At 46.9% G+C, this 12,397-nt stretch overlaps 1 protein-coding gene across 3 annotated transcripts in view; it reads left to right on the forward strand.

The window, feature by feature from the left end:
- LOC146074015 (matrix metalloproteinase-21-like) overlaps window positions 1-12,397 on the forward strand; it is a 58,654-nt gene that overhangs the window by 21,186 nt on the left and 25,071 nt on the right. The window contains exon 1 of one of the 3 annotated variants that reach the window (XM_083181693.1): window positions 11,426-11,527. The exons of 1 other annotated variant lie outside the window; for it this stretch is intronic. The gene's annotated coding sequence lies outside the window, so the exon portion shown is untranslated. Of the gene's footprint in view, window positions 1-11,425; window positions 11,528-11,561; window positions 11,698-12,397 lie in introns of those variants that run through there. One more of the 3 variants, XM_083181692.1, reaches the window with a different exon arrangement.

The raw sequence follows: 12,397 nt of genomic DNA on the forward strand, positions 1-12,397 counted from the left end.
CCTGTACACTGGACACAACCCCTGTACACTGGACACAGCCCCTGTACACAGCCCCTGTACACTGGACACAGCCCCTGTACACTGGACACAAACCCAGGGTGAGCCGACTTTCAAAAAATCTTCTCCGGGAGAAGCCCGGAGAGGAATCTTGCATTACGCGTTTTGGGGGCGGGGCTTAACTGTGACATCATTAAGCCCCGCCCCCATTACAACAAAGAGCCGAACTAACTGTTATTCGTCGAGGGGGCGGGGCTAAAACGTCACGATTGTGCCGTTTTAGCTCCGCCCCCTCCCCTGAGACCCGCAGATTGCGGCATATAAATACCGCGATCGGGGGGCTCAGTGGGGGTCCCCCTGATTCCGGGAGGGTTGCCCACCCTTCCGGGGGCCGGGAGGAAGGACCCGATTTTCGGGAGACTCCCGCAAATTCCGGGAGGGTCGGCAACCCTGCACAAACCCTGTACACTGGACACAGACCCTGTCACACTGTACACAGGCCCTGTCACACTGGACACAAGCCCTGTCACACTGAACACAGCCCCTGTACAGCCCCTTGTACACTGGCCACTGCAGCCCCTGTACACTGGACTTGTGTACAGCAGCCCCTGCAAACCCTAATCGAGTGAGCAGCAGCAAAATAATATATTATTATTATAGCACAGCACAGAGCACAACCACCCTCTTCCCTCTCCTATGCTGAAGTAAAGATGGCGGGGCGCGCGTGCGTCTTATATAGAATCCAGATCCCGCGAGAATCTGACAGCGCGAGATGACGTTTTGCCTTGTTTTCGGTCCGGAATTTACTCGGGATCCCGGAGATCCGGACCCGCTCATCTCTAGTTGGCACCAACATCAGGCCGTTTATGTATTATTATGTATTTTGTCTGCCGCCTACCCCGACCATGGTTTGGAACCCCTATTATTCTGTTTGCTACATGCTACTAATTTGGCTTATATATAACATTTCTGCCTTTTATGTTCATTTACTGTTTGCTATCTAGTATTTATTCTGTTGACCCATGTACTAGATTTCAGTATATCTTTTGCATGTACCAGCTATTACACAAAAACTGCGGTAAACTGACTATTAGTGAGCATATGGTATGCAGTCATTATGTCAGTATTCAGAATGTTGACTGTCCATATTAGTGTTAGAACTGTAATGCTGTGGTTAGGTTTAGGGCTAAATCAGCTCAAAAATGTTATGTTGACATGTCAACTGTGAAGACTCATAAATGCCGACATTCCACAGGATGGTATAAGGTGCATGTCAACATTATGAATATTGACAGGTGTACTACTTCCGAGCATATACAGCTCTATGGAAAATATGAGGTGCTATGAACATAGGCGTAACAAGGGTGGGGCAAGTGCCCCAGGCTGGCTTTGAAGAAACAGAAGAGGTGCACTGCCAGACAGGTCACTGTATCAGGGCTGCTGTGTGCAATTAAGTATGATGCCAGACTGGAGAGGTGCTATCCGCTCTTTGTTGTGCCAGCCTCATGCCTTGTAGACCTGAGCACTATGAGGAAGGTACTGAAAAAATGTATTGCCGGGCAAGTCAGATATACCCCTAAACGAAAGTCTTTCAGTGGGATGCACTATAGCAGTATTTAACATTCTGCTATACAGTAGCTCTTATCAAGGCAAAACAGGAAGTGACAACACCAAGACATATTAACACCTTGGCCACCAGAGTCGAAGAGAGAGTTTTCCAGGCTGTGGTGTACCCAGCTAGAGCCACAGCACACCGGTCTAGTGCTGACGTGCTGTGTCTGGGTGTGGTATATGGTCCCGACAGTCGGGATCCCGACTGGCCAGACTCAGACAACGGGGCAAGCACAACAAAGCCCCTTGCGGGCTGGCTGCGCTCGCCACACTGCGGGAACAGTGGCTCGTTACGCTCGCCAGCTATTCTATTCTCCGACCCCCACGAGGGAGAATAGCCGGTAGCCGTCGGGACCCCAACTGTCTGAGTTTTGACTGTCGGAATCCCGACGTCGGGGTAATGACTGTCGGGATCCCGACTGTCTGGAAACGGTACGTGTTTCCTAGCACAGCCACACCGATTTGCATCAGGGTGGTCGTGGCGGAAAAATCGCAGCGGTCGCATCGCATGTGACCAAATCGCATGCGATGCGACCGACGCGATCGACCCGATTTTTACATTGAATCAAATGTGAATAGGGTCCCTGGGACCCTATTTTACATTGGATTCAATGTAAAATATTCCCCAGACCCCCAATTTTACCCCCTCAACGCCGCCACCCCACGATTGACGCCAACCCGAAGCATGGCGAGCGCAGCGAGCCCGCGAGGGGCGGCGCTGAGCGTCCTCCGACTTTTCATACCCCTACTATCCACGTCGGCGTGGAGTTGAGAACATAAAGTGTGGCGAGCGCAGCGAGCCACCAAGCCCGAAGCGTGGCGAGGGCAGCGAGCGCCGCGAGGGGACGAGTATAACTTCACAGGTATACGCGTCCGCTCGCCACGCTTCGGGCTCGGTGGCTCGCTGCGCTCGCCACACACTGGGGGAGATTCTCTAAGAATCTCCGCCCCCCTTCGCCGCCCATCGCATACTTAATTATCGCATATGTTGTAACATATGCGATAATTAAGGCAAAGGACAGCTCTTGCGTTAAGAGCTGTCCTTTGCGGTGGGAGTAGCCGGGTCCCAGCAGGTCCCGGCGGCTCCCCCCTCCCTCACACACCCGGCACTGCTGCTGCTGCGCCGGGCTCTCCTCCTCCCTGCACCCGGAAGAGGATCAGTGCAGGGAGGAGGTCACAGGTCCGGGCAGCACTGCGCTGTGCTGCCCGGACACAGGTGAGGGGGGAGGGGGCGATGCGGGGCGGCGGGGGGTCGGCGCGGGGCGGCGGAGGGATGCGATAGAAGTCCATTGGCTTCTATGGGGCATCGCCAGATTTTTCTGGCGATGCCCCCCGCCGCGTTAACCCGGCGGGGGATGTTTACAGCATCCCAAAATGTGGTAAAAACCCCGATAACGGGGTTTTTACCGCATTCCTTGTTTAGAGAATCTCCCCCTTTATATTCTCAACTCCACGCCGACGTGGATAGTAGGGGTATGAAAAGGTCGGAGGACGCGCACCGCCGCCCCTCGCGGGCTGGCTGCGCTCGCCACGCTTCGGGTTGTCGTCAATCGTGGGGTGACGACGGGGCCATATACAATGTGAAATGGGTCATATTGGCCCATTTCACATTGTTTCCTATGTGAGATGAACTTAATCAAGTCCATCTCATCTTGTGCCATTATAATGGCACAAGACCGACGCGATGCTCCCGATTTCAATGTTAAAAAATATTTTAACATTGAAGCCTATGGAAAAATCGCGGGCATCGCGTCGGTGGCCATGTTAATGGCCGCGACCGACAAGATGCCTCCGATTTTGCCTTTCACGGCAAAATGGACCTTAACTTTAAGGTACACGATGCCCGTGATTGTGGCCGTTCTATGAAACAAGTACCCTGAAAACTGTCCGGCACCCCTGTGTCTAATCTCTGCACATACACATACACATACACGAGATCCCACAATTCTCCTATGTGCAGCTGGACCCCCAGCAGCTGCCAATATGTGACCTAGGGGCCCATTTATCATGGATCACATTTACAATGCGATCTGGGCAGAATATTACTGTAGCATCCCTGACATGCAGGGACAGGGCTCCAAAAGGAGCCCGTCCCTGTGATTTGCTGAGCCAGGCACTGGGGGGGTCTGTGCATGCGCGGTTAGTGCTGACACCCCACCGACCCCGCTGACCGCACTGCCCCAGCAACAGTGTGGTGTGTAGCCCATAACTCAGAATGGTGGTAGCTGGGGATGCGATGCGCTGCTGCCCAGTGCTGAAACATCGGGGGAGGCGGCCGGCGGCGGTACAGGAGGGATCGCAACAGGGACAGTGATACTTAATATTTGTGGCTAACCCCCGAAAACAGTGACTGAGCTGCAAATATTGAATGATAAATGGGCCCCCAAGAACCATCAGCTACAAGGTTAGGCTTATCATTTTATTTTTATAACATCTGATGATTTTTCATTGCCATACAATATAGTTACATATTTGCAGATACCGTAGAGATCATTGGGCCTGATTTAATACAATTTGGAATGGGGCGAATTCGGTCCTGTTCTGATGGTAGGGGGGGGCTGTGCATGCACATGCGTGTATTGGCGCATTTGCAGACCTCAGGTGTGAACGGCTTCGGCGAGTTACGCCAGCTCCAGAGGGGGCGGGCGGGGGAAGGCATCGGGTCACCCATAAAATGCATGGTGTCCCCCTGGTCTGGCCCGATGGGGGGTCAGAGGACGTCAGCGTCCACCCCCTTCTCGGAGGACAGACTTTTATTTCCAAAGACAGGGGAACTCATTTGATGGTCTCCTGCTAGCGTCCGCATGCAAGGAAATGTGTTGGCGAACACAATCCCTCGCATGGTACCAAGGAGATTTGGCGGCAGGAGGGGAATCGGCCAGGCGGTGGGCGGCATCTCAGCACTCGGTAAGTAGCGAGCCAATATCTATCACCCAAATTATCTGCTTTCATACATACCAAGGTTTATTGCAAGCATGAAAGAGCGCTGGTTATAGAACATTTAACTTAAACTACCCCTTCTTACAACTCCTTTATCACTTCATTTCTCCAAGGCCCCAATTTACTACAATCCACATTTCAAATGCAGTTGTAATGTGATATTTTAAAATGTATGAAATATCACTTGAATATATCAAACATCTTATGTATGGAAAGCGCTTGCAAGAAAGCTCCGTCCTGCTAATCCCTTTGGAGAAATAAAAAAGTGTCCACGCTTTTCAGATTATTTAAGTAAAATATGGCCACAGGGCTTTATATATCTCCCCCAATCAATTAAGGGAAGAAGATAGGGGAGCAGAGCAATGGAGTGTGCCAGGGAGGAACAAGAGGGTGAAGGGTCCTGCTCATAATAAGAACTTACAGACAAGGGAAAGGAAGATAGTTGGATTGTGCAATGGTGTAAAGAAGATGCAGCAGTCTGCAATGGAGTTGGGAGGTAATTGCTTTCTAAGAACTGCTGGTATAGAATGTCAGGATACTCTACATCAATGCTTCTTATCTGGAACTTTTCAATGTGGGGCTTAAGTGTGAGTGTATACAATTCCTAGTTAGTGTAAGCGATGAGTTACAGCAAGCGGTGACTCATTACATTGGATCCTCTTTAAAGGGCAAAGTCTGTAGGTGGTCGAAGAAGTTTTAGTTCTTATTACCAGGCTAACAAAAAAGAGATGTTTTACAGTATTTTCTGAAATGGTACAGGAGTTACAGTACGTCAAAGTAACACGTACATGCAGTTATTGGTGCCTCATCCAGCTTGTCTACTACGCAACTGTATTGACCCGCCTTTCCAACCTATGATTTATTCTAGGTCAAACATAAAGGGGAGTGAGTATAGGAGTCCCTGCTGAGCTGATAAAGCTATGTCTTACGTACTTCCATGCACTTATGTAATGGGATGAATCATCAGAAAAATATAAATGAGAGAAATCATTGGAATATGGAATGCGGCTCAGTCACTTTATAGGGCGTACACAGTTAGATTTCATCTATTTTTCTATTATTTAAGCAAAATCGAATCGAAATCTTATGGAAAATTAGCACATTCGATCCCAAAGCACGGCCCCGCGGCATCGAAATCGAATTAAACAATAGACTGTGCAGGCAAGACTATATAGTACAGATGTATCTATCTATCTATATATATACAGTAGATAGATATATACAGTGGCGGCAGGGCCGGCAACAGAAATCTTGGGGCCCGGAACACTGATATCTCTGAGGCCCCCCCCCAGCACCGAACGCAGATTTTTTATTACATTGCATATTGAATGTATTTTTTTAATTAATAGAAATAAACAGATAATTACTATTCACAATGCAATATAATAGGGAAGGGCAGATGGGATGGCACAGCATTGTGCGTTGTGTGGTCATTAAAATCATTAGTACGGGTAGCCAGACAGGTGATTAGGCAGTCATGCTTACATGGAAACAATATCGACCAGTGTTAGCTGGTTAGTGAAATATCGGGATCACATCACACATGTATTTTTCCAATACCAGCCTAGGATTAAAGCAGGAGGGTTGGTCATTCATGACACATGACATTCTATTTAGCAAACTTGGGATGGGGATCATTAGATCAGAACCATCGGTAAAATGGTTCCGATGGTCACTATTTAACCCTTAACCATCGCAAGGTCTCCACCAATGTTTCCTCAAAAAAAAAAATGTCTTTGTGTTTTTTCTCTTTTGCTGCTGCTGGTGGCTGACAGAGTGATAGACCCTCTGGTCAACCAACCAGCTTCAGCCCATAGGACAGGGGGCAGGCTGGTTGGCGGCTTACTGGCCTGTTCCCTATACCTTAATCCACTGAAATTCTATGGGCCCATAATAAATGGAGGGCCTGGAGCTGTAAATCCACTTGCCATACTGTTATATATCCGATACTGTTATTTCAATCACGTTTTTGTATGTGTGAAATATGTAGCTATATATATAAATCGGATTTGCAGACATGCAGGCACTCCAATATAGTAACTAAACAATGGTGCAGTCACTGCAGTGTCCATAAAATATTCCTTAAGAACACACTCACCTCCCCAGTCGGTGGGTAAAGTAAAGGAGCAGCTCTCAGGAATTTGATGAAAACAGTGATTTCATCCAAAAGCGCATAAAGTATGAGACGCTTCCAGCAGCAGCCAATGGCAGTTTTAACTGTCACACACCCCTAAGAAAAAGTGGCATGTGCCAGATGTAACAGCTGCTGGGTGCTGCAGTAAGCATCTGGTACATTACACCAACCCTTCTGGAAAATAGTTCTATCTTTTACTGTTGTTTATAAGGGGCACAGTCAGTATGCTGACTCACCTCCCCTGGGTGTTTTGTACACCCAGGTGAAAAACAATGGCGCCGGCTTTCAAGGCCTTGTTTTCAATTGCTTTTAGGGTCATGGAGAGTAATCCTTTATGTGTTTTTTGGTCTTAATTATATCTGGTACTTTTTCTTTCCTTTCTTTCCTCCTTGTAGAATACTTATAGTACTGTATACTGGTCACCATTTCTATTAATTACACTATGGAAAATAACAATAAAACCTGACAGCCTTTAAAATCAGAGTGCATTATGGGTCAGCTAATTTGCATATGAAAAGCAGGGCATTTTGGGTAAACACCTAGTGCATCATGGCTCCTCCAACAAGCTTGGCTCCTCCAACAAGCTTGACAATAACGCCCTTTCCCACCAGACATTGCAGCTAGACCATCAATGGCCTAGTTCATGATGTGTCAAATCAAACCATAAGGCTAGATTTTAGGAAAGGCTTATGAGAACACATCTGCAGGGGCAGCTGGTAACAGGGCCGGCAACAGAAATCTTAGGGCCCGGAACACTGATATCTCTGAGGCCCCCAACACCGAACGCGGATTGTTATTACATTGCATATTGAATGAATTTTTTTTTAATAGAAATAAACAGATAATTAATATTCACAATGCAATATAATAGGGAAGGGCAGATAGGAGGGCACAGCATTGTGCGTTGTGTGGTTTGGTGTGTTGTGTCATTAAACTCATTAGTACGGGTAGCCAGACAGGTGATTAGGCAGTCATGCTTACAGATCCTGAGTTCCTCAAAGCTTTGGGGCCCCTCAACTGGTTGGGGCCCGGTACGAGTGTCCCCTTTGACCCCCCCCTGTCGCCTGCCCTGAGTGGCGGCTCCTGCCTTTAGACTTAAGGGGGCTGCAATTTCCTGGGTACTGCTTGTTGCAAACAGTCATTAATTATTTGCAGGGTATTAGTTTGATTTGCACTGTACATGTGTTTGTATGCAATTACTGTAAATAAATGATGTACTCATATGCACATAAACACAGGTACAGAGCAAAATACACACTTTTAATAGCTTTAATAATAATTAAAGTACACAAAATGATACTCTTAATAAAGATCTACACACAAATATTATTAAAATAAAATAAACTTCCATGCAGCTCTCTGGTGCAATGCATACCTTCCTTCAGCTGCATCACACTGACTCACTGAAGTCTGGGCATGCTCACTGCAGAGGATTTTCTTCTGCTGGGCTGCACAGACAGCAGCCCATAGAAGCACTGTAGCTCTGGAGATTTGCACAGAATGGCTTCCTGCTGGAAAGCTATTGCTGTCATCGCTCCATGTACTGACAGCCCAAGAAGGGGAGGAGTTTCCAGCTCTGTGGCTCTGTGTATGATGAGCAGTAGCTGCTTCCAATAGTAGGAATCTACTTCATGCTGAACTCCTCCTCACAGGGTTGGGCTGTTGCTGAGTCTGCACTGCTGCTTCATGGAGCCTGGTGAGAAGATGTTACCACCCTGTCAGAGAGACACAGCCAGCAAGCACCAGAGCTCAGGAGGTGTGTGTGTGGGGGGGGGGGGGGGGGGGGGGGCAGTGCCTCTGATTAAAAACCCTCCCAAAACAAGGCGGCTGCTGCTGCTGTCCACCCCGGGCCTGAAAAGCATGTGATAAACTCCAACAATCAGTGCTCAGCACAAGCCTCTCAGCCTATAAACTGTTGTGCAAAGTCTTATGGGACTTAGTATGCCTCAGCTCTCGATGCTCAGCACCATTAATTATTGTCACATCGGCAGAAAGGTGAAGCTGCAGCACTACCCTACTCCCATGCACAAAACCTTTAGCTAAAATAATAATAATAATAATAATAATAAAAAAAATACATGCCAGCCACAGGGGGCCATAGATAGAGGGAGGCCCACGGGTACTGACCACCCTGAGCCCCCCTTTAATCTGGCACTGCCCTTTACTATCACAGATTTTGGCAACAATAAATAGCTACCCTTTGACCCGGAGGCATGTGCGTTCCATCAGATCAGAGGCTCATTTTATGATGAAGGGTATTGGTACTTTTTAGGTTGTAAGCTTTCAAATCTGGGGACCTCTTTGTGACAGCTCAGAATGCACAAAGATACCGGTGAAACTAGGCTCTGAAATGTCATTAAGCAGGTAAAAGAACCTTACTGACTGACTGTCAGGATCCCGATTGTCGCTCCAGTTGCTATAGCCTACTCTGTGAGGACGTGTTCCAAGCAATACCAAATCCAGAGCCTGTTTGTTTTCTCCACTCCTCTCCTGTCACTTGTTGGCACCATACAGAGTCTCCTCTGAATAGTTTAATTAATTGTGATATATCCTTAGAGGCTCTTTATGTTTTATCTGTATTGGACACTCTCCGAAGTCCCATGTCTCAACTACATTCACCAGTCTATGCTGATATAATCAGTGACTGTTACATTGTGCTGTACAGCTCTCTCTACTTGTTCCCAAACAACCCAAAACAGTGTTGTCTTCTGCTGCATCAATGTGAATATTTTGCCCACAGATTAAATGGCAAAACAGAATCTGTGGATGGGGCTTCAAAATACCCAATTTAACATGGTCTCTGCAGTACACTGTGGCCACTACCCCTCTTCATATTAATGATTGGCCTAGTTTTGTGCATGTAAATTTTGGGAGATATGAACTGGAAAAAACATGTAAACTACTGGTAGATTACTTCGCTGCTGACTAACATAGAAACAATGGTGGGTTTGGTTGTTATATGTTAAGGAATATAGGGGCAGATGCACTAAATGTCAAAAGTGATAACATGGAGAGTGATAAACAACCAGCCAATCAGCTCCTAACTTCCATGTCACAGGCTGTGTTTGGAAAATGTCAGACAAGAGCTGATTGGCTGGCTGTTTATCACTCTCCATTTTATCACTTTTGAAGCTTAGTGCATCTGGCCCCTAGACGGTAAGGGCCATTGGGACAGAGACTGATGTGAATGACATGCATTGTCTATACAGTGCTGTGTAATAAGGTAGTGGCTTAAGTGACACAATAATAAGGGCAGGTACATAGGGCCTTATTTATGTTTGTATGGAATTTATTTTGTTTTCTACTTAGAGGACGAGGTGGTGCTCCAAACACCCAGTGCAGTGACCTAAATCATGCATAGGGGGCATACATGTGTAAGGAGAAGAGGCCTGTTACTCCCCTAACCCCTCTCAGCCAAATGGCCAAGAGGGGAAAATAGGGATTGGTGGGTCCTCTTCACCAAAGCCCGGAGAGACCCTCTTCCCCTAACCCCCGGAAGGGTTAGGGTGGGTGGTTCCTCCTTCCTGAAGCCTGGAGAAACCCTCAGTAGGCTTCCCTCCGCCTTACAGCTCTGGGTTGCCCTCAGGGACTGCAGCTCTCCCCAGAAGGAGGACGTGGGGAGCGGGTAGCCCATAAGGGTCGTACCTACAGCCCAGGAAACTAATGGGAAAAAAAAAACAGAAAACAGGGAAAAAGTGACAAATGTGAGAGGGAAAATAAATAAGTATAGAGGCCCCAGCCAGAAGGCCGGGGTGGGTATATGAAAAATTGTCCTGCCCCAGCCAAAAGGCCCAGGGCAAGGACGTGCAGTGCTAACCTAAAGGGAAGTGTGCAGTGCTAGTGCCATACTTGTGCATAGTGATTTTTGGGATCACCGGTGCTATACCTCGGGCTCCAGGCAGCCGCACAGCTGCAAGGTAGCTTCTGTTAATTAAAACGTAGATGCTGGAAGATATGTCTGAAGGGGATAGGTGCCTCCTGCATGTATCTGTGAGATCCAAATTCTGCATATGAGTACACCTCCATGGATCACCATTGCGGCAAATGATCATAAATTGAAGCTCACTGAAGCTGGTCATCAGATCCAGACACCCATGTCCAGTAAGTCTGTGTCCAACAGTGCAGACCCTGGACCCAGTGCATCTACCGTTTTGAATAACAGTGACTGTTGCTGCCCCCACCCACCTTCCCAAATGGTGCAGCACATCAATCATGCTGTGGCTGATAGGGCTGCAAGCAGTATCGGGGTATGGGTAAAAACCAGACGCGGACAAGACCCTGGAGCTTGGTCCGGGAGGTTCCAGTCCGGGGGAACTGCCAGTGAACGCTGTCACCAGGGAGAGGAGGAGGGAGAAAATAAGCCTCCCTGTATGGTCCCGGCATGTAGCAAAACACAGAACAGTCCGGACCACATGGGGAGGCTGCAATCTCCCCTTCCCCATGTCCCTGGTGAAAGGTATCACAGGCATCCCCCCGGACTTTACACCCCCGGACCAAACACTACAAGCTCCGGAATGCAGAGTTTGATGTCCGGTCCGGTGTTCTGGGGTCTTGTCCGGGTCCAGTTTTTACTTAGTCCCACAATATCGCAAGGCACAGCAAACATCGAATTTGCACATAAACCATCAAGCCCTTATTGCGTCTATAATAAAGCTCAGGATGAGATCATTCTAGACCTTGTCCTTTTCCCGGCATTGTAGGTTAATATTCCGGAATCATTGAAGTTACAAGTGGACAGTCTCGTTCAGAGGTGATTATCGCATTAGTTTCAGCTGTTTATTGAAAAGCAGGAGCAGTGAGCTGTGGACAAGTAGCCTCTGCACAGGAGATACAGTATATAATTAGGTATGGCATTCCCTGCTCTATTTGTGATAAGCTAACAGCTTGTGTGACAGCTCAGAAAAAAACGATGATTTATACAGGGGCGGACTCACATCCCTGCTCTGACCTTGTTAAAGACGCCATCCATAGGCTTCAGAGTAAGCATAAGGAGCATACAGCAAGAGACTGAGCAAGTAAGTGCACCTTAATATGCACCATGGGATGTGACGGGAACCTGCACAGTAGGTGCTGGTATCCCATTACTGATGCTTATTTAACCCCTGGAATTTTTTTATTTAATTTTTTACAGAAAAAAAATCCAAGAACCTGTTTTGTTTTTTTACTACAGCCAAATAGGGATACATTTACTAAAGCTCCTATATATGATTATTTACAGCAGCCAATCAGATTCTATCTATCATTTCTCTATTGCATCCTGGAAAATGATAAACATAATCTGTTTGGTTGCTATAGACAACAACACGTCTTTTCATTTTTAGAAGCTTTATTAAATTTACACCATGAAGTTTTTAGAACTGTTACTTAATGTTATATTGCACTATACTTTATTTGGAGATTGTGGGTGAAATGTAATAGGATGAGAGATTCAGAAATTGAGAGATTTGGTAAGAAATCTCCAGGGTTTTTTTAAAGCGGCAATCATTTACACTGCAAAATCAAACTGGTTTTGCAGTGTAGATGATTGCCGCTTTAAAAAACTGGAGATTTCTTACCAAATCTCTCACTTTCTGAATCTCTTATCTTATTACATTTTGCCCTGTATGTTTAATATCTATATTTATATGTTATTATTTGTAATATTATTATTATTATTATTACATTTTGTAGTTAGCTATGGTTTGTCTATTGAATAGAGCAGATTACACTTTTGTG

Source organism: Crinia signifera, chromosome 4 (genome assembly GCF_055691185.1).
Source record: "Crinia signifera chromosome 4, ASM5569118v1, whole genome shotgun sequence".
Classification (NCBI taxonomy): Eukaryota; Metazoa; Chordata; class Amphibia; order Anura; family Myobatrachidae; genus Crinia; species Crinia signifera.